Genomic DNA, 27205 nt, shown 5'->3' on the forward strand with positions numbered 1-27205 from the left:
ACCATGTTCTTGGATTGGAAGAATCAACATTGTGAAAATGACTATACCACCCAAAGCAATCTACAGATTCATTGCAATCCCTATCAAATTACCAATGGCATTTTTCACAGAACTAGAACAAAAAATTTCACAATTTGTATGGAAACACAAAAGTCCCTGAATAGCCAAAGCAATCTTGAGAAAGAAAAATGAAGCTGGAGCAATCAGGCTCCCTGACTTAAGACTATACTACAAAGCTACTGTAATCAAGAGAGTATGGTACTGGCACAAAACAGGAATATAGATCAATGGAATAGGATAGAAAGCCCAGAGATAAACCCACACACATATGGTCACCTTATCTTTGACAAAGGAGGCAGGAATATACAATGGAGAAAAGACAGCCTCTTCAATAAGTGGTGCTAGGAAAACTGGACAGCTACATGTAAAAGAATGAAATTAGACCACTCCTTAACACCATACACAAAAATAAAGTCAAAATGGATTAAAGCCCTAAAGATAAGGCCAGACACTATAAAACTCTTAGAGGAAAATGTAGGCAGAACACTCTATGACATAAATCACAGCAAGATCCTTCTTGACCCATCTCCAAGAGAAATGGAAATAAAAACAAAAATAAGCAAATGGGACCTAATGAAACTTAAAAGATTTTGCACAGCAAAAGAGACGATAAACAAGACAAAAAGACAAACCCTTAGAATGGAAGAAAATATTTGCTAATGAAGCATCTGACAAAGGATTAATCTCCAAAATATACAAACAGCTCATGCAGCTCAATATCAAAAAAACAAACAACCCAATCCAAAAAATGGGCAGAAGACCTAAATAGACATTTCTCCAAAGAAGATATACAGATTGTCAACAAGCACATAGAACAATGCTCAACATCATTAATCATTAGAGAAATGCAAATCAAAACTGCAATGAGATATCATCTCACACCAGTCAGATTGGCCATCATCAAAAAATCTACAAACAATAAATGCTGGAGAGGGTGTGGAGAAAAAGGAACCCTCTTGCACTGTTGGTGGGAATGTAAATTGATACAGCCACTATGGAGAACAGTATGGAGGTTCCTCAAAAAACTAAAAATAGCACTAACATATGACCCAGCAATCCCACTACTGGGCATATACCCTGAGAACACCATAATTCAAAAAGAGTCATGTACCACAATGTCCATTGCAGCTCTATTTACAATAGCCAGGACATGGAAGCAACCTAAGTGTCCATCAGCAGATGAATGGATAAAGATGTGGCACATATGTACAATGGAATATTACTCAACCATAAAAAGAAATGAAATTGAGTTATTTGTAGGGAGGTGGATGGACCTAGAGACTGTGATACAGAATGAAGTAAGTCAGAAAGAGAAAAACAGATACCATATGCTAACACACACACATATATATATAGAATCTAAAAACAAAAATAAAGGTTCTGAAGAACCAAGGAGCAGGACAGGATAAAGACACAGACATAGAGAATGGACTTGAGGACACGGCGAGGGGGAAGGGTAAGCTGGGATGAAGTGAGAAGTGGCATGGACATATATACACTACCAAGTGAAAAATAGATAGCTAGTGGGAAGCAGCCGCATAGCACAGGGAGATCAGCTCGGTGCTTGTGACCACCTAGAGGGGTGGGATAGGGAGGGTAGGAGGGAGATGCAAGAGGGAGGAGATATGGGGATATATGTATATGTATAGCTGATTCATTTTGTTATACAGCAGAAACTAACACACACACACCATTGTAAAGTAATTATACTCCAATAAAAATGTTAAAAAAAAACCAATTTAATCATCTGTTCTACTGTGTCATTTAAAGCTTGTGTTTCCTTATTTATTTTCTGTCTGGATTATCTGTCCATTGGTGAAAGTGAGGTGTTAATGTCCCCCCCTATTATTGTGTTACTGTCGATTTCCTCTTTTATAGCTGTTAGCATTTGCCTTATGTATTGAGGTACTCCTATGTTGGGTGCATATATATTTATAATTGTTATATCTTCTTCTTGGATTGATCCTTTTTCATTATGTAGTGTCCTTCCTTTTCTCTTGTAACATTCTTCATTTTAAAGTCTATTTTATCTGAAATGAGTATTTCTAATCCAGCTATCTTTTGATTTCCATCTACATGAAATATTTTTTCCATCCTCTCACTTTCAGTCTGTATTTGTTCCTAGGTCTGAAGTTGCTGTCTTGTAGACAGCATATAGTCTTGTTTTTATATCCATTCAGCTAGCCTATGTCTTTTGGTTGGAGCATTTAATCCATTCATATTTAAGGTAATTATCAATATGCATGTTTCTATTACCATTTTCTTAATTGTTTTGGGTTTGTGTTTGTAGGTCCTTTTCTTCTCTTGTGTTTCCCGCCTATAGAAATTCCTTTAGCATTTGTTGTAGAGCTGGTTTGGTGGCTTTAGCTTTTGCTTGTCTGTAAAGCTTTTGATTTCTTTGTCAAATCTGAATGAGATCCTTGCCGGGTACAGTAATCTTGGTTGTAGGTTCTTCCCTTTCATCACTTTAAATATATCGTGCCACTCCCTTCTGGCTTGTAGAGTTTCTGCTGAGAAATGAGCTGTTAACTTTATGGGAGTTCCCTTGTATGTTATTTGTTGCTTTTCCCATGTTGATTTTAAGAATTTCTCTTTCTCTTTAAGTTTTGTCAGTTTGATTACTGTGTGTCTCAGTGTGTTTCTCCTTGGGTTTATTCTACCTGGGTCTCTCTGCATTTTCTGGACTTGAGTGACTATTTCCTTTCCCATGTTAGGAAGTTTTCAACTATAATCTCTTCAAATATTTTCTCTGGTCCTTTCTCTCTCTCTTCTCCTTCTGGGATCCCTATAATGTGAATGTTGTTGTGTTTAATGTTGTCCCAGAGGTCTCTTAAGCTGTCTTCGTTTCTTTTCATTCTTTCTTCTTTTTTCTGTTCTGTGGCTGTGAATTCTATGAGTCAGTCTTCCAGGTCACTTATCCTTTCTTCTGCCTCAGTTATTCTGCCATTGATTCCTTCTAGTGTATTTTTCATTTCAGTTATTGTATTGTTCATCTCTGTTTGTTTGTTCTTTAATCCTTCTAGGTGTTTGTTCTTTAATTCTTCTAGATCTTTGTTAAACATTTCTTGCATCTTCTTGATCTTTGCCTCCATCTCTTTTCTGAGGTCCTGGATCATCTTCACTATCATTATTCTGAATTCTTTTTCTGGAAGGTTGCTTATCTCCACTTCATTTAGTTTTTCTGGGCTTTTATCTTGTTCCTTCATCTGGTACATAGTCCTCTGCCTCTTCATTTTGTTTATCTTTCTGTGAGTATGGTTTTCATTCCACAGGCTGCAGGATTGCAGTTCTTGTTTCTACTGTCTGCTCTCTGGTGGATGAGGCTATCTAAGAGGTTTGTGCAAGCTTCTTGATGGGAGGGACTGGTGGTGGGTAGAGCTGGGTGTTGCTCTGGTAGACAGAGCTCAGTAAAACTTTAATCCACTTTTCTGCTGATGGGAGGGGCTGAGTTCCCTCCCTCTTCATTGTTTGGCCTGAGGCAACCCAGCACTGGAGCCCACAGGCTCCTCGGTGGGGCTAATGGCAGACTCCAAGAGGGCTCACACCAAGGAGTACTTCCCAGAACTGCTGCCAGTGTCCTTGTCCCTGTGGTGAGCCACAGCCACCCCCCACCTCTGCAGGAGACCCTCCAACACTAGCAGGTAAGTCTGGTTCAGTCTCCTATGGGGTCACTGCTCCTTCCCCTTGGGTCCTGGTGCACGCACTACTTTGTGTGTGCCATCCAAGAGTGGAGTCTCTGTTTCCTCCAGTCCTGTCAAAGTCCTGCAATCAAATCCCACTAGCCTTCAAAATCTGATTCTCTGGGAATTCCTCCTCCTATTGCTGGACCCACAGGTTGGGAAGCCTGACGTGGGGCTCAGAACCTTCACTCCAGTGGGTGGACTTCTGTGGTATAATTTTTCTCCAGTTTGTGAGTCACCCACTCAGCCGTTATGAGATTTGATTTTAATGTGATTCTGTCCCTCCTACCAACTCACTGCATCTTCTGCTTTTATAATAACCTATAATGGAAAATAACCTGAAAAAAATATGTATAAAACCGAATCACTTTGCTATACTCCTGAAACTAACACAATGTTGAAAATCAACTATACTTTAATTGAAAAAAAGTTAAAAAAACACACAAAATATAAATCTTTAATGTTCTCACCATAACAACAAAATTGTAAATATGTGAGGTGCGTGATTTGTTGACTTACCTTATTGAGGTAAACATTTTGCAATATATATGTGTATCAAATTATCATATTGTACACATTAAATACACACAATGTTATATGTCAATTATATCTCAATAATGCTTGAGGGCTTCCCTGGTGGCGCAGTGGTTGGGAGTCCGCCTGCCGATGCAGGGGACGCGGGTTCGTGCCCCGGTCCGGGAGGATCCCACATGCTGTGGAGTGGCTGGGCCCGTGAGCCATGGCCGCTGAGGCTGCGCGTCCGGAGCCTGTGTTCCACAGCAGGAGAGGCCACAACAGTGAGAGGCCCGCGTACTGCAAAAAAAAAAAAAAAAAAAAGCTTGAAAAAATATTATTGAATATGCTTAAAACACTGATGTACACATATATAGCAACGTAGGGGACACTTCATTTTTCCATAATACAGATTTTTATTATAACATTCCCCCCAAAACGTTGTGTTCTTCCCCCCAAGTTTCTTCTGGGGATACTTCTAATTATCTAGAATATTTTTTACTCATTCTTTATAGTAGCTGTGCAGTTTCCCATGATATGGATATACTACAATTTATTCAGTCATTATCACATTTGTTGTTGCTTATCTTTGAGAAAATAATTCCACAAAAAACATGAAAGCACATATTTTAAGTTTTGATACTTTTATTTCATTTATTTTTGAAAGTTCCTAAAAGGAGAATTCCTGAAAAGGAGCACAATTTAATTTTAATAAATTGGATTCCAAAAAAGCCATAACAGTGCACATTTATACCAGCGAAGCACATAAATGCCCTTTTCTGCACATCATATCCACCAATAGATTTTAGAGTGCTTTTGGCTTCTGATGAGCTGAAGGTTGTTAAATAATATATATCATAATTTAATTCTTTTCTCTGTGGGGCATAACTGGTTATTGTTGACACTGGATTTTGCAATTTATTTCAATCACCAAGTGTCATTATGATTCATATGGCCTGCTATCAAGGACAATTTCCTTAGTCACAGAAAACTAAAGAAAATCTTTTCTACATCAAGAGAATCTTGACTTGGACCTTATTACTGAGACTCACAATTCCAACAAAACTTTATCCTCTTTTGTCATGTGAAATGTGGCATTGCCCCAGATGACACTTTCACAATGTCAGAGAAGAGCCTTACCTGGATGCCTTTCACAGCCCTTGTTCTCAGTAGCAGCTGGTCAGCCTTTTTGCTTGTATTCTGTGTTCTAAGCAATAGAGGCATCATCCACTCTGGACTTAGGTAGCAATCTGGGTTTGCATGTGTTTCCACATGCAGTCATGGATCTCCTCCTGGGAGTCCAATACAACACCTCTCTAATATTCATATAACCAACTGTGAAATGTTGTCTATCTCTATTGGTTACTTCAGCCTTATTCATAGTTCAATCTGTTTCATTGTTTGGTGAACCTTATAATTATTTTACATAGACTACCAAACTCAAAATCACTCCAATTATTTTTATCTCTGTGCATCAAATTTCACCTATTTATGCATTCATTATAGATAAATGACAGTGACTACTAAGAGCTTAAAAGTATCCCATAAGGAAAAAGACAGCTATGAATATGCACTGATTCCAGAGAATCTGGGGAATATTTGGTATGGGCAGAGGGTACTTCTCTAAATAGGTGACAGGTAGGTGTAGCTTTTTGAGACCCTTATTTCCACTTTCTATCTTGAGTTACCAGTGCACTTATTGGATGAAGGATCTGAAGCTAGACCAAAAAAAGCTTCTATCCAAGACAGGCAGGGAGAATAGAGCCAAAATATTGAGTTTTCTAGGGCATTTAAGAGAAAAAAATGTTGTTTTTATTGTCCATGATAAAACCAATTCTTTTTTTACATTGTCAGTCACATATGTCTTTCACAGGAACTTGGTACTTCTAACAATGGAAGTTAACAAGACCTGAAGCACCAATAATACCAAATAAAGCTGAGCCTCAAGGACACTAAAACATGTCTAAATATTTCAGATATAAAAAGAGAAGATTGGAACTTCGTGTTTATGAACTGGTTTGATGAATAGCAATTGAATTGATCCATTTTGAAAACACATTATTAGAAACTGATTGGGAAAAAGCTCCTTACAAACTATTTATGATTGAATTAATATTGTCAATCGAATTCAACCATGTGGTTTGCCTATAGGGCTACAGCAAAGTACCTCATGCTGGAAAATGCGAATGTGATGCTCCTGGAGTCTTTGTTCTTGACCCTCTAGATAACTGTTTTCCACCTTGATATGTATGTGTTCCACTTAGAGACTGGATGTTTCCTCAGGACCTTCTGGAAAGCTCCTACCACATCTTTGTTTCTCAAGCTGTAGATGAGTGGATTGAGCATGGGTGTGAGGACAGTGCAAAATACAGACACAGCCTGCTCCTGATCAGGGGTATGGGAGGAACCAGGTGTCACGTACATATAAACATATGGTCCTAGATAAAAGCTTACCACGGTTAAGTTGGGAGAAGCAGGGGGCCAAGGCTTTGTTCCTGCCTTGAGGGGGATTTCATATGCAGGACAGTGAGGAAGATGAAGGTGTATGAAGCCATAATAAATCCAAAAGGGATGATAATAAATGTGATGCCCATCACAAAGACCACCACTTCATAGGTGGAAGTGTCTTTGCATGAGATCTTCATGATTGCTGGTATCTCACAGAAGAAATGGTGGATTTCTCTGGAGCCACAGATAGGCAGATTCATAGTATAGAATGTGTGGGCTGTAGAAGCTAAAATGCCCCCAGTCCAAGACACTAGGACCATTTGCACAGACCCCTTGGTTTCTAATGACTGCATATCTCAAGGGGTTACAAACAGCTACATATCAATCACAGGCCATGAGGGTCAAGAGGATATATTCAGCACCCCAAGAGGAAAAAATTAAAATAGCTGGGTTCCACAGCCAACACGAGTGATGTCCTTCCTTCCAGAGAAGAAGTTTGCCATCATATTTGCAACAGGACCGCTGATGAGGGCCAGGTCTATGAGAGAATGGTGGTTGAGCAGAAAGTACATTGGAGTGTGGAGCCTCAAGTCCATCCATATCAGGAAGAGCAGGATGAAGTTCCCAATTACTGCAGCAAGGTAGATCAGGATGATAAGGTAGATAAGAATACTGACATACTGGGCTTCCCTGATGGTGCAGTGGTTAAGAATCCGCCTGCCAGTGCAGGGACACACGTTTGAGCCCTGGTCCGGGAGGATCCCACATGCCACGGGGCAACTAAGACCGTGTGCCACAACTACTGAGCCTGCGCTCTAGAGCCCGTGAACCACAGCTACTGAAGCCCACGCACGCAGACCCCGTGGTCAGCAACAAAGAGAAGCCACCACAATGAGAAGCCCGCGCAGTGCAACAAGGAGTGGCCCCCGCTCACCGCAACTAGAGAAAGCCCGCGCATAGCAACGAAGAGCCAATACAGCCAAAAATAAATAAATAATAATTAAAAAAAAAAAAAAGAATACTGACATACTTCATATTGGGGAAGAGTCCTGAGAGAATAAAACCTGTTGTTAATGTCTCATTTCCTTCCTCAATGGCTGTGACTGATCTGGTTGAACCAAAAGAAGAAGGAAAGGGGAACAGAAGTCAAATTAAATGCTTTAAAGCCTTTTACAATATTTTTATTGGTCCAGTATTGCTGTAATAATGTGAGGTAAAAAATGACTCCACAAATTTCAATGGCTTATGACAATAAACATGTATTTTCTTGCTGCCACGTCTGTAAGTCAGGTGGAGCATGTTGCTTTAGGCTGCTAATCAAGTACAGATATACTCCACCAATAATCCTCTTTCTGGGGCTTGCTCTTCTTAAGGAAGATGGCAGAAACCAAAAATGGGCAAGAAGAACGACATGATTCCCCCTAATGCTTGAACTTAGAACTGACTCTATTACTTTCTACCACATTCCCCTGACTAGAGCAAGTCGCACGTAGAAGCCCAACATCATTGTGGTGGGGAAATAAACTCCACCCGCAGTGGACCACAAAAGGATGAGGCATACGGGCTTCCCTGGTGGCGCAGTGGTTGAGAGTCCGCCTGCCAATGCAGGGGACGCGGGTTTGTGCCCCGGTCTGGGAAGATCCCACATGCCGCGGAGCGGCTGGGCCCGTGAGCCATGGCCGCTGAGCCTGCGCATCCGGAGCCTGTGCTCTGCAGCGGGAGAGGCCACAGCAGTGGGAGGCCCGCGTACCGCAAAAAAAAAAAAAAAAAAAGAATGAGGCATGAAGAGAGAAATGGAAACAATTAGCATGATCTATTGTATTTCTCAGAGTTCCTACCTCCACCATCCTCAATTTCATGATTTTGATGCTGGGTTTTCAGATGTTTCATCATTTAATTTTTAGTCTTCTGTTTAATGTGTTCTGTTAAGCCTCAGTAATAAAGATCTATGGGTTTCCTATGATCACAAACTATTTTCACCATGGAGAATGCCTTGAGGTCATAGGCAGCCATTTCTTGTAGCCATGGCTAGATATGCAACAGGTAAACACACAAACTTTTCTTCTTAGCAGTCCTCTACCTATGGATCTGGTTACATAAATCCATGGAAGAAACCACAGATAAATGTGAAATAGAGTGCAGCAAAATGAATCTGTTGTCCTTGTACTTGAATCTAGGAGGTCGTTTTCTAGAACAACACACATCAGCCAGGAATGAACCGATATAGTCAGTGGTGTGTTTTCCTTTAGATTTATTCATAGAAACTTATATAAACCACATCAGGATAAATTCAGATATAATAACTAAATCAGATTTCATAAGCTCTAAATGAGAAATAAGATTGTGCCTGCATTCAAGAGGAAACATACCCCTCCCTAAAAGTTTGTGGAAATAGAAATGCAGAATTTTCTACTCTAAGCAGCTTGAAATAGCCTAGAAGCAACTAAGCATGAAATGTAATTTTTATGACCATGTCACTAGTTACGCAGATTGTATTTAGGCGTTAAGAAAACGTCAATCTACAACAAACCTGTAGGTTAGGAAAATGCAGTTAAGGGGTGGGGTAAGGGACAAATTTCAAAAGGAAAACTCTGATTGGTACATGAAAAGTTCATTACGATTCCCCACTCTCCCAACCAACACTGCCAAGGGGTACCACCTGGTGGTAACAGTGGTGATGTGTAAATTCCCACTGAAAAATGAAGATGACACTGAGGATTTACTCTTAATGCTGCTTCATTGATGTTTACTAGGTTTACTTACTTCTGGGACCCAATAATTATGTTTTCCCATAAGCTGACTACTAAATTTCCAGATAGAGGTTATGGAAAGCTCTTAAGAACAGTGGGACAAGGAGGTGAAAGTTGAAGAAAGAACCAGATCCAAAAGGTGATTTAATTTAGTAAAAATGTTCTTAACATTCGTCCTATATCCTTAAAGTTGCACCAGGTTAATTGAACTAAATATTCCCCCTTGGCTTTTCAAGTTGCTACAAAGGACTCTATTAAGGGCAAATATTACCCCGAAGAGAGACAAAACAGTTGATATAATTATTGGAAGACAGGCCAATCTCTTCATCATTTTACCTACACTTGTTTACCTATACATACTGGATTTTCCTCAAAAAAAACATGCTTCCCCAAAGTAGTGATGTTCCTGGTTGCTTCCTGAAGAAGGCTTGGTGTTAGGAGACTGGAGTATTTTGTTTTCCACCTGCAAGTGGTATTTCTGAGATCATATAGACAATTACATATACACATGACGACAGCAAGTGTCCCAGAGGATCTTTGAGGCAAATAGGAAACCACAGAGGAAGTGAGTCCCTAGATACCCATTAAGTGATATGTTTTTCTCTATTGCATTGGGTTTTCCTTAAAACAAGACTCTGGGGTGGGGAGGATTACCCTGTTTATCCGGGATTTTATTCTCCTGTGTTGCTTAAATATGTCCCACATTTTGACTTCTCATGAAGCCTCATTTATTTGGGATGGATTTTCTGACTCATCAACAAGAAATCATGTTCTGGTAAGCCATTATTGAATTTACCTGAAGATGGTAAATTTTACTTTCTCCAGTAGCAGTCACATACAGAAGGGATGTTTCTCTCTCACAGATTCAAAACACGTTGTCGCTGAGGACAAACATAGCTCTTCATCATCATGAAAACTGGCCATCTTGGCTTTTAAATAATTTCTTTCCTAATGGTTTTCCACAAGTAATATATAAATATATTATCAGTGATAAAGCTTTTTAAAAATACACAGTTACAAGAAGTAACTAGTGAAATCTACTTATTCTGCTATCTCTTCCCATACCCTCCCTGGAGGTAGTTATTGATAACAAATTGTTGTGCTTCTTTCCAACCATAGATGAGGTTTCTCTCTGTTTCATTTCTAGCTTTTTAAAATAAATTTTTATTTTGAAATGATTTTAGATTTACAGAAAAGATGCAAGAATAACACAGAGAATTCCCATATACCAGCTTCAGTTAATGTTAACGTGTTTGTTAAAACTAAGAAATTAACATTGGTATATTACTATTAACTAAACTCCAGACCTCATTTGGATTTCACCAATTTTTCCACTAATGTTATCTTTTTCCCTTCCGGGATTCAATCCACGATACCATGTTTCATTTAGTCATCATGCTTCCTCATCACCTCCTATCTGTGACATTTTCTGTCTTTCCATTTTTAAAGACTTTGAAAATTTAAAGAGTATTGGTCAGATATTATGTACAGTATCCCTCAATTTGAGTTTCTCAGATGTTTTGCTATGACTACATTAGAGTTATGTATTTAGGGAAGATTATCACATAGATAATATTATGTCTTATCAGGGGATATATGACGTCAACATGAGTTATCGGTGGCTTGTTAACATTCATCACTTAGTTAAGGTAGTGTTAGCCAGCATGTTTCCATTTTAAAGCTACTATTTTCCCCCTTCTGTACTCTATTTTTGGAAGTGAACCTTTTAAATCCAGTTCACACTTCAGGGGATAAGGGCTTCAGCTCCACTTTCAGGGAGTGAGTATCCACATATTTATTATTTGGAATCCTGTAAGGAAGTTTTATCCCTTCTTCCCCATTTGTTTATTAAACCATTTATTTTTATCAGTATGCTCTTACGTATATGTATATTCAACTTTGTGTTATAATCCAACACCATGTTATTTATTATTCACTGTGTAAATACCTAGAAGGAGAATTGTTGGTTTTTAGCAAGTCTGTATTTAACTTGATAAACATTTGCGAAAATGCCTTTCAAAGTGCTGTACCATTTTGTATTCCCACTCTGGCCAGCAGTTGGTATTGTCAGTTATTTGAATTTTAGCTATTCTAACAGATATGTAGGGCTGTGCTATGTGATTTAAATGTCATTTGTATTACTCACATTATTAACAGGTTTGATCATCTTTTAATTGACTTGGGGTAAAGTGTCAGGTCAAATCTCTTATATATATATTCTAATTATTGATAATTCAGAGTTTAATATTTTGTTTAATTTTTAAATTTTGATTTATTTATTTATTTGGCTGTGCTGCAGAGCTTGCAGGATCTTTTTTCTTTTTTCCTTAACTTTTATTTTGTTTTTTAACATCTATATTGGAGTATAATTTCTTTACAATGGTGTGTTAGTTTCTGCTTTATAACAAAGTGAATCAGTTATATGTATAACCAGTTATATGTATAGCCAAATACATATACATATATCCCCATATCTCTTCCCTCTTGCGTCTCCCTTCCTCCCACCCTCCCTATCCCACACTGCTAGGTGGTCACAAAGCACCAAGCTGATCTCCCTGTGCTATGCAGCTGCTTCCCACTAGCTATCTGTTTTACGTTTGGTAGTGTACACATGTCCATGCCACTCTCTCACTTTGTCCCAGCTTACCCTTCCCCCTCCCCGTATCCTCAAGTCCATTCTCTAGTAGGTCTGTGTCTTTATTCCCGTCTTGCCCCTAGGTTCTTCATGACCATTATTATTATTATTTTTTAGATTCCATATATATATGTTAGCACACAGTATTTGTTTTTCTCTTTCTGTCTAACTTCACTCTGTATGACAGACTCTAGGTCCATCCACCTCACTACAAATATCTCAATTTTGTTTCTTTTTATGGCTGAGTAATATTCCATTGTATATATGTGCCAAATCTTCTTTATCCATTCATCTGCTGATGGACAATTAGGTTGCTTCCATGTCCTGGCTATTGTGAGTAGAGCTGCAATGAACATTGTGATACATGACTCTTTTTGAATTATGGTTTTCTCAGGGTATATGCCCAGTAGTGGGATTGCTGGGTCGTATGGTAGTTCTAGTTTTTGAAGGAATTTCCATAGTGTTCTCCATAGTGGCTGTATCAATTTACATTCCCACCAACAGTGCAAGAGGGTTCCCTTTTCTCCACACCCTCTCCAGCATTTATTGTTTGTAGATCTTTTGATGATGGATATTCTGAATGGTGTGAGATGATATCTCATTGCAGGTTTGATTTGCATTTCTCTAATGATTAATGATGTTGAGCATTGTTCTATGTGCTTATTGTCAATCTGTATATCTTCTTTGGAGAAATGTCTATTTGGGTCTTCTGCCCTTTTTTGGATGGTGGTGTTTGTTTTTTTGATATTGAGCTGCATGAGCTGCTTATAAATTTTGGAGATTAATCCTTTGTCAGTTGCTTCATTTGCAAATATTTTCTCCCATTCTGAGGGTTGTCTTTTCATCTTGTTTATGGTTTCCTTTGCTGTGCAAAAGCTATTAAGTTTCCTTAGCTCCCATTTGCTTATTTATTTTTTTATTTCCATTTCTCTAGGAGGTGGGTCAAAAAGGATCTTGCTGTGATGTATGTCATAGAGTGTTCTGCCTATGTTTTCCTCTAAGAGTTTGATAGTTTCTGGTCTTACATTTAGTTCTTTAATCCACTTTGAGTTTATTTTTGTGTATGGTGTGAGGGGGTGTTCTAATTTCATTCTTTTACATGTAGCTGTGCAGTTGTCCCAGCACCATTTATTGAAGAGACTGTCTTTTCTCCATTGTATATTCTTGCCTCCTTTATCAAAGATAAGGTGACCATATGTGCATGGGTTTATCTCTGGGCTTTCTATCCTGTTCCATTGATCTATGTTTCTGGGTTTTGTTGTTGTTGTTGTTGTTGTTGTATTTTTTTTGCAGTACGCGGGCCTCTCACTGCTGTGGCCTCTCCCGTTGTGGAGCACACAGGCTCTGGATGCGCAGGCTCAGCGGCCATGGCTCACGGGCCCATTTGCTCTGCGGCATGTGGGATCTTCCTGGACCAGGGCACGAACCCGTGTCCCCTGCATTGGCAGGCGGACTCTCAACCACTGCGCCACCAGGGAAGCCCTATATTTCTGTTTTTTGCCAGTACCATGCTGTCTTGATTACTGAAGCTTTGTAGTATAGTCTGAAGCCAGGGAGCCTGATTGCTCCAGCTTTATTTTTCTTTCTCAAGATTGCTTTTGCTATTTGGGGTCTTCTATGTTTCCATGCAAATTGTGAAATTTTTTGTTCTAGTTCTGTGAAAAATGCTAGTGGTAATTTGATAGGGATTGCATTGAATCTGTAGATTGCTTTGGGTAGTATAGTCATTTTCACAATGTTGATTCTTCCAATCCAAGAACATGGTATATCTCTCCATCTATTTGTATCATCTTTAAGTTCTTTCATCTGTGTCTTATAATTGTCTGCATAGAGGTTGTTGTCTCCTTAGGTAGGTTTATTCCTAGATATTTTATTCTTTTTATTGCAACGGTAAATGGGAGTGTTTTCTTAATTTCTCTTTCAGATTTTTCATCATTAGTGTATAGGAATGCAAGAGATTTCTGTACATTAATTTTGTATCCTGCAACTTTACCAAATTCATTGATGAGCTCTAGTAATTTTCTGGTAGCATCTTTAGGATTCTCTATGTATAGTATCATGTCATCTGCAAACAGTGACAGCTTTATTTCTTCTTTTCTGATTTGGATTCCTTTTATTTCTTTTTCTTCTCTGATTGTTGTGGCTAAAACTTCCAAAACTATGTTGAATAATAGTGTGAGAGTGGGCAACCTTGTCTTGTTCCTGATCTTAGTGGAAATGGTTTCAGTTTTTCACCACTGAGGATGATGTTGGCTGTGGGTTTGTCATATATGGTCTTTATTATGTTGAGGTAAGTTCCCTCTTTGCCTACTTTCTGCAGGGTTTTTATCATAAATGGGTGTTGAATTTTGTCAAAAGCTTTCTCTGCATCTATTGAGGTGATCATATGGTTTTTCTCCTTCAATTTGTTAATATGGTGTACCACATTGACTGATTTGTGTATATTGAAGAATCCTTGCATTCCTGGAATAAACCCCACTTGATCATGGTGTATGATCCTTTTAATGTCCTGTTGGATTCTGTTTGCTAGTATTTTGTTGAGGATTTTTGCATCTATGTTCATCAGTGATATTGGCCTGTAGTTTTCTTTCTTTGTGACATCTTTGTCTGGTTTTGGTATCAGGGTGATGGTAGCCTCACAGAATGAGTTTGGGAGTGTTCCTCCCTCTGCTATATTTTGGAAGAGTTTGAGAAGGACAGGTATTAGCTCTTTTCTAAATGTTTGATACAGTTCGCCTGTGAAGCCATCTGGTCCTGGGATTTTGTTTGTTGGATGGTTTTTAAACACAGTTTCAACTTCAGTGCTTGTGATTGATCTGTTCATATTTTCTATTTCTTCCTGGTTCATTCTCGGAATGTTGTGCATTTCTAAGAATTTGTCCATTCCTCCAAGTTGTCCGTTTTATTTGCATATAGTTGCTTGTAGTAATCTTTCATGAGCCTTTGTATTTTTGCAGTGTCAGTTGTTACTTCTCCTTTTTCATTTCTAATTGTATTGATTTGAGTCTTCTCCTTCTTTTTCTTGATGAATCTGGCTAATGGTTTATCAATTTTGTCTACCTTCTCAAAGAACCAGCTTTTAGTTTTATTAATCTTTCCTATTGTTTCCTTCATTTCTTTTTCATTTATTTCTGATCTGATCTTTATGATTTCTTTTCTTCTGCTAACTTTGGGGATATTTTGTTCTTCTTTCTCTAATTGCTTTAGGTGTAAGGTTAGGTTGTTTATTTGAGATGTTTCTTGTTTCTTAAGGTAGGATTTTCCTGTTATAAGCTTCCCTCTTAGAACTGCTTCTGCTGCATCCCATAGGTTTTGGGTCACCATGTTTTCATTGTCATTTGTTTCAAGGTATTTTTTGATTTTCTCTTTGATTTCTTCAGTGATCTCTTGGTTATTTAGTAGTGTATTGTTTAGCCTCCATGATTTTGTGGGGTTTTTTTTACAGATTTTTTCCTGTAATTGATCTCTAGTCTCACAATGTTGTGGTCTGAAAAGATACTTGAGGACTTCCCTGCTGGTGCAGTGGTTGAGAGTCTGCCTGCCGATGCAGGGGACACGGGTCGTGCCCCAGTCCAGGAAGATCCAACATACCATGGAGCGGCTGGGCCCGTGAGCCGTGGCCGCTGAGCCTGCGCATCTGGAGCCTGTGCTCTGCAACAGGAGAGGCCACAACAGTGAGAGGCCCATGTACTGCAAAAGAAAAAAAAAAAAGAAAAGAAACTTGATACGATTTCAATTTTCTTAAATTTACCAAGGCTTGATTTGTGACCCAAGATATGATCTATCCTTGAGCACTTGAGAAGAAAGTGTATTCTGTTGCTTTTCGATGGAATGTCCTATAAATATCAATTAAGTCCCTCTTGTTTAATGTATCATTTAGAGCTTGTGTTTCCTTATTTATTTTCATTTTAGTTGATCTGTCCATTGGTGAAAGTGGGGTGTTAAAGTCCCCTACTATGATTGTGTTATTGTCGATTTCCCCTTTTATGGCTGTTAGCATTTGCCTTATGTATTGAGGTGCTCCTATGTTGGGTGCATAAATATTTACAATTGTTACAGTTTCTTCTTGGATTGATCCCTTGATCATTATGTAGTGTCCTTCTTTGTCTCTTATAATAGTCTTTTTTTTTTTTTTTAGGTAACTCACAGATCTAAATTTCTTTGGAGTTGTTTACTGAAAAATTATTCTGTTCCTTTGGTGATGTCACGTTTCCTTGGTTTTTCATGTTTCTAATGCCTTTGCATTGATATCTGTGCATTTAAGTGAGCAGTCACCTCTTCCACTCTTTATGGACTGACTTCAGTTTGGAAAGACCTTCAGTTGAAGGTGGCTGTGAGGGTACCTGTGAGGTGGGGTGTATCATCTCTGGTTCCAGGGAGGGTGCAGTGTTATGGTCTTCTTGAATCTCCATCAGCTGAGGTCAACTTTGGGAAAGACTCTAGGGTTCCATGGTGACCAAGACTAAGGGAATACTGCAGGTGTGGGTGGTGACAGTGGAGGCTAAATCTATTGAGGCTGTCAGTGCAAAAAGCTGCTGGAGTCCTCTTGTTCTCCTTTTTGCCCATTGGGAAAGTTCTAGCTGAGTAAATTCCTCTTAGTGCCAGGTCTGGGACACAGGTACTCAGAGCATCAGCAGATTCATGTCCTGGACTCAAGGTTTTGCAGAACTATAGTGACACCTGGGGCGTGCGGCACAGGAGCACTTGCTGTGGCAGTGGTGGTGGTGTGTGAAATGTAGACATGTGAAAGTCACTATGGAATGAGAGTCTGAGTTACTGGAGCTCGTAGTAGTGACTCGGTCCTTGGGGGGAAGCAGGACGAAGCAGCATGGGACCAGGGATTAAAAGGCATAGCAAAGGCCTGGACCCAGCTGTGGGGTGCAATGGAAGCATGCCCTGGGGATGGCAGGTCAGAGTCCTGAATCAGGCCCCAGGGTGTAAGACACAGAGCAACAACATCATAGCTCAGTGATGGTGGCTTAAAGACCCAACTCAGGACCCTGGGGGCAGGGCATAGAGAAGCAATAGTGTGGCTTCTGTGATAGTGGGTCGAAGTTGTAACTTAGAACGCTGGGGGCAGTGTGCAGCACAGTGGCAAGGCATTTTGGCATCCAAGTCACTAAGAGAGAGGTGCATCAGGAACTTGGATCCCTGGAGCCATATCCAGCCCCAGAGAAGAGACAGGACAGGACAGATAAACAGGGTTTCCACACAAGAAGGACATTCTCAGGAGGTACATGCAGTACCCCTGGAAACAAAGAGTTAACAATGTTAGGGCACCTCAAAAAGGCATGTATTAGTCAACCAGGTTAACAAGGCTCCCAGTGTGGTCTCCTGTCCTAGGGAGTTCTACCCTGGGGTGGCCAGTGCAGCCTGAATAAATTAGTTTAGTCCTTAGTTTCTCAGGGCCTGATCAAGGCAGTTAGATTCAAATGATACTGTTTGTCTATGACATCAGTTTATCCTTCTCATGAGTGTGGGTGATATCCAGAGATGTTTTGGGTAGAAAGTGCAGGAGCTCAAGCCTTCCTGTGCTGTCTCATAGTCAATGATGTCTGGTATGTCTTAGTAATTAAAACTTTACCTTTTCTAAGGCATTGTTTATTTTTATTCAGATCTTTTATCCAAAAAGGTTGTATGCAAGGAAAAAAAATTTTATTTAACCTAACCAGGAACACACATTGTGTTTAAGAATTGGTTAGCATAAAATCTTGAATTTTTAAAAGATTTTTAAATGAATTTACATAATCTCCCACCCATTGATGATTAATAGCCATCCTAACTTTTCATCTTTTCAAGCCTTTGGAAAAGAGGTTGATGGTGATGGAAGGCCTTTTCAGGGTACCCCATGGAGACAGAAGTATCAATGAATATAAGAGAAGAATTGTACAGTTAAAGGAAATGAAGATAAACTTGCTTACCTTACAATGCCCTGTTCAGCAAAATTATTTTTATAAAGAGGATACTGGTACATGACACGTTTGGACAATGGTAACCAATATTATCAGGGAATATCACACACTGTAGGAAAACTGAATTTCTAAAATGTTCGCCTATCTAACAAAGTTGCTTCTTAGTTCTGTTAAAATGAGCACTCTTCTTATATACAACACGTTTCTCTGTTGCCCAAACAGAAGAAGGTAAAGAAGTATGTGACTTGTTTTGACCAATCAACGACCTCACTGTTTTCTCAACAGGGACCAGATCAATAGTGTGATCCTGACCAGAATAGGGCAGACCTTGATGACCACATGAGTCTTTTTGCTAAAATTATTTGGATGGATTCTTTGCTGATGGCATTCCCTGACTACCTGTAGGGTGAGTGTCTTAGGTGTGTGACACATAACGTTCCCCTAAAAAGTCAGTTCAGCTAAGCTGGTTTCTATTATAACTGTAAAAAAACATCTCAAAGCACAAGCTTGGCTGATATAGTTCTTTAGAAGATAAGTTCTTTGAAAACATTATATCTGTGACTTTAGTGTTACTGGTTAGAAGAGTGGCAAGAGACAGACTGTTTCAGGAGGATACTAGACAAGGCAATGCCTGGATTCAATCAGCCTTAGAGCTGGGGCCCTGGACTAATACCCAGAACTATCTAAAAAGCACAAGTCACCAGTTCCACTCAGAAACAGCCCTAGTGTAGAAGTGATGTCACCAAGATGATAAAGTAAGAAACCCCAACCTCTATCTCTCCACAAAGGTCAGCAATTAGACAGCTATCCATAAACAAAACAGCTCTGGGAGAGCCCAGGTCTCCACTTAAGAAAGTTCAGCAACACAGTGAAACAAAAGAAACCCTGGGAATAACTGTATAAAAATAGAAAGAAGAAGTTTTATTTTGCCTGCATCATCCCAACCCCAGACTGGCACTGCTCATTGCCAAGAGAAAACTCCCCATCTGGAAAGAGTTTCTTTCACTGACAAGGGAAGAGTGGAGGAAGCAACCAGCTTCCCAAGCTGGCACCACATTAGGTGTCACTTAGGTTACCTCCCACCCACACAGTGACAAAGTCGAGATGTATAAGGATGGCCAGAAACAAGAATGAATATCAGGGGATACCAATAACAGCCATGCAACAAGAGTAACCACAATTCCTAGGGACCTGCTCTGCAGAGAAACCCATCAACTTTTGTCACTGAAGAAACCAATGGCCGGCAGAGCTGCTGTGGCCTACCTTCAGATTTAACTGGCTTTCACCCCACAAATACCAGTCACTGAGTCTCTTCCCACTCCCTCTCCCACACCCACACCCAACAGCTGCTGGTAGGCCTAGATCTGGCTCTGTCTCCTGTCACTGGTCTGCACCACTGGGCTCACCTGCATCTAGCATCTTCAGCTGTAAATCTGCATGATCAGGTTCAACTTCAGTCACTGACACCCACTGCCATGCACACATGGCAAGAACTTGCAGTCACAGGAATGCACGCTGATAGCGAGGGCCCCCACAGCTGCCAGTGTGCCCACAGTTGGACCAGGCCCTTGTTATTGGCCACTGCCCACAACTATGTGTACATTAGAAGTCGGCCACTGCTTCTCACAGGCACTTAGAGCTGGCATCCACAAATGAGTATGTGCACACCACTATTCTGACAACCACTGCCTACCCTGGTCCTAGCCACTAGACTGGGAGCAAAGCTGAGGATCACAAACACCCTTGCAGCCACTGCAGACCCCTGGCAGTGCTTGCCAAGGACCACAGAGTTGTTGATGCTGTGGATCACAGCAGCCTGACCCAACAAAATATTACACACATCCCAGACTCAGAGCCACAACACACCAAACTACACTTGGTGATGTGCGCCACTAAACCTAGGGTCACCGGATGCTCCAGCATGTTCCAACATGCAGGTAAAGGTTTTTCATCACAGAAATCAGTCCATAAAGTCAGAGGTGACTGCTTTGTCAAATACATAGGTAACTATACAAGGTGACAAGAAGTTTAAAAATCAGAGAAAATGACACCATGAAAGGAACACAGTAAACTTACAATAACTGACCCAAAGAAATGGAGATACATAAATAGCCCAACAAAGTGATAAAAACAATTTTTCTAAAGATGTTCAGAAAGCTACAAGAAAACACAGACACACAAGTTAACAAAGTCAGGAAAACAATACAAAAGCAAAATGAGAAGCTCAATAATGAGATAGAAAACATTAAAAAGCATGGAAAAGAAATTTTGGAGCTGAAGAATACAATGACTGGCTTGGAGAATTTAATAGAGTGATTCAACATCAGACAGGACAAAGCAGAAGGAAGAATAAGTCAGCTGATGCTTTTGAAATTATCCAGTCATAGAAACAAAAAGAAAAACGAAAACAAATGAAAAAAGTCTATAGGACTTATGGGACACCATTAGTACAGCTAATCCAGGTATCCGTGGAATCCCAGAAGGAGCAGAGAAGGAGATTAATAATTAAAAGAAATAATGGTGGAAAACTTCGTAAACCTAGGGAGAGATTTGAACATCAAAGTTTGTAAACTAATAAGTGACCCCAAAAGTACAATCCCAAACAATATTCTCCGGTGACTTCAGCATCATGTTGGTGTGTGTCCTTCCTCTTTTCTCTCCCCTTTGATTAACAACTAAATGAAGATCAATAACCAAACATAAATGCCTCTACACATTACACCAGGGCACCTGGAAGATTTCTATCCCCCTGTGCAACCTAAAGTGGGAGGATAGGACCTTGGTGCGAGCTGCAGAACCAAGGGAGTTGGTGAGCCTGCCCCACTCCCTGCAATCAGAATAAAAGGGAAGCTAGAGAGTGCAAAATTGGGTGAATACCTACAGGCAATGGAGAATGTGTGGAGGTCCAGCCTGCCTGAGAGGAGAATCTGGCATGCCATCAGAGCAGAATAGAGATAAGTTTGGAGGCAGAGGAGAGGGTAGACACTTGCCAAGTGTCACCCAGGGTGACACTACAAGGGGCTGAGCCGTTAGCAGCAGCTTCTCCAGCAGAGGTGGTGGGAAGCAGCAGCCTCTCCTACAGAGCAAGAAAGCAAAATTGGTGAGCTGCAACAGTTGTGTGAGTTGCAGGTAGAAGGACCTATTTTTCTCCAGCAGCTCCCATATTTCTGAGGAAAAAATTCCGTGGCTGAGGGGAGTGAGAGAAAAAGAAGGAAAGCAGATAAAAATAGCAAAGGATATTGAAGGAACACATTTCCTTCAGATGCGTTTCCTCCTGTCTGCTTTGGGACTTCAACAGGAGGTCTGCCCATGCACTTCTAGATGTGCCCCACTCAACGATCCCCCCACCAGTCCATGTGCACCCACAAAGCTTCAGGTTCAAAGCCCACACCTCCCCACACTCTGCTGCTGGCTCTGTGTGTGCGCTCAAGGGCATCCACAAGAGCCAGCTCTGGAAAAAGGAACAACAAACTTGTACATATAGCACCACCACCTGGAATAGAAAAGAAAAGTTTCTAATAGCCAATCTGTTGAATTGTAAGAACCAAAGAAGACATTAAAAAATCTTAAGGAGTTGTGTACTACTTCACTTGTGAAAGCAGAAGGCCATACCTTCAAAAAGAATTTTAAAAATCAAGGAAGCATGGTATCACAAAAGGAAAATGATCATTCTCCAGCAACCAAACTCAAGGCATGAAATATTTTGATCTAACTGGTAAAGAATTCAAAATAGCCATTATGAAGAAATTCAGTGAGCTACAAGAAAACTCAGAAAGACATTTTAGTAAACTCAGGAATAAAATTAATAAAATTAATGAAGGAGAGTTTTACTAAAGGTATTGAAACTATTAAGAAGAAAAGTAAAAAGAACCAAACAGAAATTCTGAAGCTGAAGAATTCAATGATGAGATAAAGATTGAAATAGAGAATATTGCTAACAGGGCAGACCAGATCAAACAAAGAATAAGTGAGTTGGAGGATAGGAATATAGAGATAATTCAATTATAAGAGGAGAGAAAACTCAGATTTTTAAAAAGTAAAGAAATTCTGTGACAGCTATTGGATTTAATCAGAAGAGCAAATATAAGAATACTTGGTGTACCAGAAGAGAAGTAGAAAGAGACAGAAAGTTTATTTAAAGAAATAATAGGGCTTCCCTGGTGGCGCAGTGATTGAGAGTCCACCTGCCAATGCAGGGGACACGGGTTCTTGCCCCAGTCTGGGAAGATCTCACATGCCGCGGAGCGGCTGGGCCTGTGAGCCATGGCCGCTGAGCCTGCGCATCCGGAGCCTGTGCTCCACAACGGGAGAGGCCACAGCAGTGAGAGGCCCACGTACCGCCAAAAAAAGAAATAAAGAAATAATAGCTGAGAACTTCCCAAACATGGGGAAGGACTTGGATATCCAAACCCATGAAGCTAATAGAACACCTTATTATCTCAATGCAAAAAGACCTTCTCCAAGGCATATTATAATAAAACTGTCAAAAATCAATGATTAAGAATGGATCTTTACCCAGAAATTCTAGTTCTGGGTATTTATCCAAACAAAACAAGAACTCTAGCTCAAAAAGATATATGTACCCCCATGTTCAATGCAGCATCATTTACAATAGTCAAGCCATGAAAACCTAAATTTCCATTTGACAGATGAATGGTTAAGGAAAATGTGATACACAGACATATAGACATAAATATAGATATTATTCAGGCATTTAAAAAGATGAAATCTTGTCATTTGTGGCAACATGGATAGACCTCAAGGACATTATGCTCAGTGAAATAAGTCAAACAGAGACAGACAAAACCATATGATTTCTCTTATATGTGGAGTCTTAAAAAATAAAAATTCATAGATACAGAAAACAGATAGGTAATTGCCATAAGCCAGAGTAGGGGAGTAGGATGGGGGAGGGAATTGATGAAAGGGATGAAAAGGTTAAAAAAAAGAAAAAGAATCTTAAAGGCAGTGAAAGAAGAAAAGAAAGTAACTGAAAAAGGAATTCCCATTAGGCTATCAGTGGATTTCTCAGCAGAAATCCTACAAGCCAGGAGAGAGTGAAATGACATATTCAGAGTGTTAAAAGATAAAAATTTCCTGTCAAGAATATTTTATCCAGCAAAGTTATCCTTCAGGTATGAAAAGGAAATGAAGGCTTCCCATATAAACAAAAGTTGAGGGAGTTCACCACCGCTAGATCTGCCTTGAAAGAAATGTTAAAAGGAGTTCTTTAAGCTGAAGTGAAAAGACATCAATCAGCAACATAAAGACATATGAGAGTACACAACACTCTGGTAATGGTGAAAATAGACAGTCATAATTAGAAAACTATAACTCTCTATTAGAATGGCATGTCAACCACCTACTTATCGTATAAATGTTAAAGGATAAGATCATTACAAATAACTATGAATACTATAATTTGTTAATGAATACACAGTATAAAAAGAGGTAAACTTTTACATCAAAAATATATAAGGGGAGGGCTTCCCTGGTGGTGCAGTGGTTGAGAGTCCGCCTGCTGACACAGGGGACACGGGTTTGTGCCCCGGTCCGGGAAGATCCCACATGCCACAGAGCAGCTGGGCCCGTGAGCCATGGCCGCTGAGCCTGCGTGTCCGGAGCCTGTGCTCTGCAACGGGAGAGACCACACAGTGAGAGGCCCGCATACTGCAAAAACAAACAAACAAACAAAACAAAACAAACAAACAAATATATATAAGGGGAGCAGTAAAAGGGTGGAACCTTTATTAGATAAACAAATATATGTTGCTATCAGCACAAAATGAGCAGTTTTATGTATGAGATGTTTTATGTAAGCCTTATGGTAACCACAAAGCAAAATTCTACAGTAGATCCACTAGACATAAAAAAGAGGAGATAGAGTGTACCACCATAGAAAACCACCAATTTACAAAGGTAGGCAGAAACACAGGGGGAAAAAAACCCCACTGGAGACACAAAACAAAGGAGAATACAAACAATAAGATGGCAGTGGTAGGTCCTTACATATCAATAATTACTCTAAATAAAAATGGATTTAATTCAATCCAAAGGCACAGAGTGGCTGGATGGATAAGAAAAACAAGACCCAAGTATGTGTTGCCTACAGGAGACCTATTTCAGTTGGGGAAATGGGTTGATAATATTTCCCAAAAAAGGGATGGAAGATAATATTCCAAAAAAGTGGCAACCAAAAATGGTGACAAGAGACAAAGAAGGTCATTATATAATGATAAATGGGTCAATACATCAAAAAGATACAAGAGTTATGAATATATACACACCCTATCTGAAGGGAGAAATGGACAACAATACAGTAATAGCAGGGGGCTTCAATACCCCACTATCAACAATGGATAGATCATGAGACAGAAAATCAACAAAGAAACATTGGAATTGAACACTCCTTTAGACCAAGTAAGATCAACAGACATATATAGAATATTCCGTCCAACATCAACAGAATATACATTCTTATCAAGTCCACATGGAATGTTCTCCAGGATAGATCATATGATAGGACATAAAACAAGACTCAGCAAATTTAAGAAAATTGAAATCATACCAACAATCTTTTCTGACCACAATAGTATGAAACTAGACATCAAAAACAGGAGGAAAGATGGAAAAATCTACAAATATATGGAAATTAAACAACACAATATTGACCAACATATGAGTCAAAGAAGAATTCAAATGGAAAAAAATTTAAGTATCTTGGAAAAACAAAAAGAAGCACAATATACCAAAATATATGGGATGCAGCAAAAGCAATTCTAAGAGGAAAGTTCATAGTGATAAAGATCTTCCTTAAGAAAAAAGAGAGATCTCAAATAACCTAACTTTACACTTCAAGGAACTAGAAAAACAAGAAAAAGTAAGACCAAAGTTAGCTGAAGGAAAGAGATAACAAAGATCAAAGCAGAAATAAATGAAAAGAGGGGAGAAAGCAATAGAAAATATCAATCTAATTATGAGTTGGTTTGTTTTGAAAATAAAGTATCAGAACTTTAGCTAGACTTATCAAGAAGAAAAAAAGAGAGAGACAGAGAGAGAGAAGACTCAAATTAAATCAGAAATGAGAGAGGAGACATTCCAACTGATACCAAAGAAATCCAAAATCACTAGAAACTACTATAAACAAGTATACACCAACAACAGGACAACCTAGAAGAAATGGATAAATTCCTAGAATCATACAACCTACCAAGACGTAAGCATGATTTTTAAAGTTGGGTATTCATAAACAGACAGAGCATAGTTAATAGGAACACCAATGTTTAGAGAAAAAATGAATTTAGTCAAAACATAGGAAAGCAAGCTACCTAAAAAAATATCGTGAGTTTCAGTACAATTTACAAAATCTCTAATGGAAGCCAAGAGAAAAGAAAATATTACTTAAAACTGTAAGAAATTTTAAACATAAAACTATATATAGCAAACCTCTTTAACTGTGTATTCATATTTATAATTTTACTTATTAAAACTTATTTATAACCCCCAAAACAATATTCACAGTATTTCCATAATGATTCAGAAATATGCATAGAAAATCAAAAACCTTGAGCCATCTGATATGCACATTCCCCACAAAAGTCAACAAGGCAATGCTCCGTCTTCTTGTTTCAGCCTTTATACAGTAAACAAGGTCATTTCTGTGAAATATTTAGAGCCACAATTTTGCATTTTGGTGATTTTCCTGTTTAAGATCACTCCCAAGTGTAGTGCTGATGTGCTGTCTAGTGTGACTAAGCATGGAAGTCTGTAATGTGCCTTACCAAAAACATTATATGTTACACTCACCTTGAGGCATGAGTTACGGTGCTGTTGGCCATGAGTTCAATGTTAATTAATAATAAATATTAAATAATAAAAAAAATAAATACAAAAAATAAACATATTAAAGACAATAAATTGTCTTTAAACAGAAATACACATAAAACAAGGTTATGTATTAATCAATTGATAAAAACGTTGTGACCCCAGGGCCACACTAACCTAACCTTGCATTTCTTCTAGGAACAATGAATCAGTATCTGCTAATTCAGTGTTTTAAGTAACATTGTAGAACATAACTCCCACAAATAATGAGAATCAACTATACTTTTTGACTTTAAGAAATCAAGAAAAGGGAATTCCCTGGAGGTCCAGTGTTAAAGACTCTGCACTTCCACTTCAGGGGGCATGGGATCAACCCCTGGTCAGGGAAATAAGATCCTGCATGCTGCAGTTCCCCATGCTGTGTGACACGGCCAAAAAACAAAAACAAACAAACAAAAAAAAACAAGAAGGGCTTCCCTGGTGGCACAGTTGTTGAGAGTCCGCCTGCCGATGCAGGGGACACCGTTTCGTGCCCCGGTCTGCGAAGATCCCACATGCCGCAGAGCGGCTGGGCCCGTGAGCCATGGCCGCTGAGCCTGCGCATCCGGAGCCTGTGCTGCGCAACGGGAGAGGCCACAACAGTGAGAGGCCTGCGTACCGCTAAAAAAAAAACCAAAACAAGAAAAGTTAGACACTGTAGATCAAGAAGGAGTATTTATCGATAATCAATGTTTAATAAAATACTTTCCAATAATTTAATTGAAGAAAAAGACACAGGTTCCAGCAGTCGAGTCTGAGATGCAAAAATGCATGGAAAGCAAAAAATTAAAAGCCTATAGATATAATTGGTTTGTACAATTGACTCAATTGTATTTGCCAACCACATTACAAAGGTTAATATAACAAATATAACAGAGAATTTGTAATAACTCTCAATGAATTTATTCAGAAAAATAACCTGTAAAATTATTTGGGGACTGTCAAATTATATTAGTTGTAAATTTCCATTAATTTTTTTTAAACTTTATTACTTCTTCCCCAAAAGAGTTTGTACAATCTTTTTTTTAATTTTATTTTATTTATTTTTTTATACAGCAGATTCTTATTAGTCATCAATTTTATATACATCAGTGTATACATGTCAATCCCAATTGCCCAATTCATCACACCCCCACCCCCACCCACGGCTTTCCCCTCTTGGTGTGCATACATATGTTCTCTACACCTGTGTCTCAATTTCTGCCCTGAAAACCGGTTCATCTGTACCATTTTTCTAGGTTCCAAATACATGTGTTAATGTACGATATTTGTTTTTCTCTTTCTGACTTACTTCACTCTGTATGACAGTCTCTAGATCTATCCACGTCTCAACAAATGACCCAA

General features: G+C 39.2%; 1 pseudogene; it reads right to left on the reverse strand.

The window, feature by feature from the left end:
* Positions 1-6473: 6473 nt before the first annotated feature.
* LOC132421686 (olfactory receptor 2T11-like) lies at positions 6474-25836 on the reverse strand (annotated as a pseudogene).
* Positions 25837-27205: the final 1369 nt, after the last annotated feature.

This window comes from Delphinus delphis, chromosome 3 (genome assembly GCF_949987515.2).
Source record: "Delphinus delphis chromosome 3, mDelDel1.2, whole genome shotgun sequence".
NCBI classification, from domain to species: Eukaryota; Metazoa; Chordata; class Mammalia; order Artiodactyla; family Delphinidae; genus Delphinus; species Delphinus delphis.